This window comes from Pterocles gutturalis, unplaced genomic scaffold, assembly GCF_000699245.1.
Source record: "Pterocles gutturalis isolate BGI_N339 unplaced genomic scaffold, ASM69924v1 scaffold48600, whole genome shotgun sequence".
In the NCBI taxonomy this organism is placed as follows: domain Eukaryota; kingdom Metazoa; phylum Chordata; class Aves; order Pterocliformes; family Pteroclidae; genus Pterocles; species Pterocles gutturalis.
In genome coordinates this window covers 19,411-21,631 of record NW_010147696.1, presented here as the reverse complement: position 1 = coordinate 21,631, position 2,221 = coordinate 19,411, and positions in this window count along the sequence as shown.

Below are 2,221 nucleotides of genomic sequence, written 5' to 3'. Positions count from 1 at the left end.
TTTGAGAAGGACTCTCCTGTGAGAAGGGAGCCCACAGTGGAGCTGGGCAAGACTGTGAGGAGCCCTCCCCTGAGGAGGAAGGAGTGGCGGACTGACTGCACCCCCATTCCCTGCCCCCCTGTGCCACCCGGGAGGGGGGAAGAAGGTACAGGACAAAGCCTTTGGGCTTTGGGAAAAGGAGGGGTGGGGGCGAAGTGCCTTTCTAAGATGTGGTTTCTCTCTCTCAGTATCTTGCTTCTTGCTGTAAATAGTTAATAAATGTTTTTTTTTTCCTTCACAAGTAGCGTCGGTTTCTTGTCTGTGACCCTGAGTGGTGAGTGAAACCCTCCCTGTCCCTGCCTCAGCCCACCTGGTGTTTAACAAAGGACTGTCCCTGTGGCTTTATAAACCACGATAATTTGATACCTAACTCTGTGTCTGAGAGGAGAAGGTGACAAGTAAGAACACACTGAATTTTCTTCCCTGCTTTTCTGGCTTATCTACACTTCAAAAGAGTCCTCCTTGATCAGCAACTAGCTTTAGAAGGTGTCTCAGCAAAAATCTGGACAAGCCCCAGCTATTGACCTTGGATGTAATCTGCACACACTTGCTCCCAAGAAGATGCCGGTATATTATCTCTTTTACATGTGCAATATCTATTCCACATTGTTAGACATAGTTTCACCACACACAGAGGTTATGATAAATGCTGGTACACTGACAATAAAATGACTGTTTGTTGCAGATAAATCAGTCATGTGAAATTATTTAATTAATGTACAATTGCTGTAATGAAAGCAGATTTGAATTTACTATGTGATTATTTGTAGCAAACAAATTGAATGTTGAACTTGAGTTGGGAAACAAAGGCTGTGTTGCTATTGGGTTCTGTTTACAGGCTCAGACCCTTGTCTCTCAGCAGTAGCTGTAAATGGGTTAAGTGCCACTCTGAACCCACCATGATATACTGCATTTGAATAGCGCCCGGAGCACATCTGCATTGTGTGGGCTGACTGCCGTGGTCTAGATAACAGCGCATTGCATCAGCCTCCTGCAGGAGGCAGCTGAGATCCCAGCACTGTGGCTCGGAGTCCCGGCTGCTGCTGGACCATGGCCTGGGAAACCAGCATTCACGGCGGCAATTCTGGTGCCTGCCTTTGTCATGGAAGGGCCAGGGAGGTTATAACCAGATCTTCTCCACCCCAGAAGCCATACCACAAGCCAACATCCTCCAACTCTGCCTTCCCTGCCCCTATTTGTTCTAACACACAGTGCAAAGAGGAGTTGGACTGATCCCACATTAGAGGGCCATGTTGCAACCTTCTCTCTGAGCATGTAACAGGATCCCTTAGGAGTAATGGGATTAACTGAGGAGAAGTGGGGGCACTTCACTTCTGGCATTATTAAATCTTGCAATCCTTATTTGAAATGTTGCACTGCACATCTCAAGCTACTTTTTTAGAGGCAGACAATGACTGTCATCTGGCTGGGATTTGTGCAGAACAATAACACTTGGTTTTTAACAACGGATTATGGATATTATAACCAGCTCATGCCTGCTGTAACTCTACTGACATCAAAGGGTTTGCACTAGGGATAAAGTTTGCACATTCAACATTGTTGGCCAAATTCAAGCTGGGAAATTCAATGTTGTTGAACAAATCAGTCATTAAAACACATAATATCTTATTGTCCTTTTGCTGCTCATCATTAACTGAGCTAAATGTCCTGAACTAGCCCTTGCTTTCTTACAGGATGGATTCAATTTGGCTTAAGACTGGTCTCCAGATCCGTCACCCGGAGTGAACACCCCAGCTGCCCTCTCTCCATTGAATCCCGCAGAATTATGCTGCTCACCAGGAGGAGAGCTCTGCTGGGCTAGTGGCCCCAAGGAACTCTTCCCACTCCACCATGGTTTTCTCATCTCCTGTTACATTTTAGCCACCATTGGGTAGCCAGGTGCAGAAGCAATTGTCTATTCTTCAGTAACCAAGTGTCTATTTTGTCACAGTTGAAAATACCAAGAGTCCTACAGAGAGCTTTAGATTGTGGCATGTCCCCTCTTCCCATGGTTCCTGGAACAGGTAAGGACTGTCGTCTGCTGGAGAGTGGGAGGTGAAACGGATGTATGCAATGCACCTACAGCAGAGTCAAGAGAGAGAGGACCCTTTTCTCCTAAGTTAAGCTTCTTTCATAACCACCACCACCAAGAAGGTGGCAGGAGAGGGAGCCTAGCTTTTCA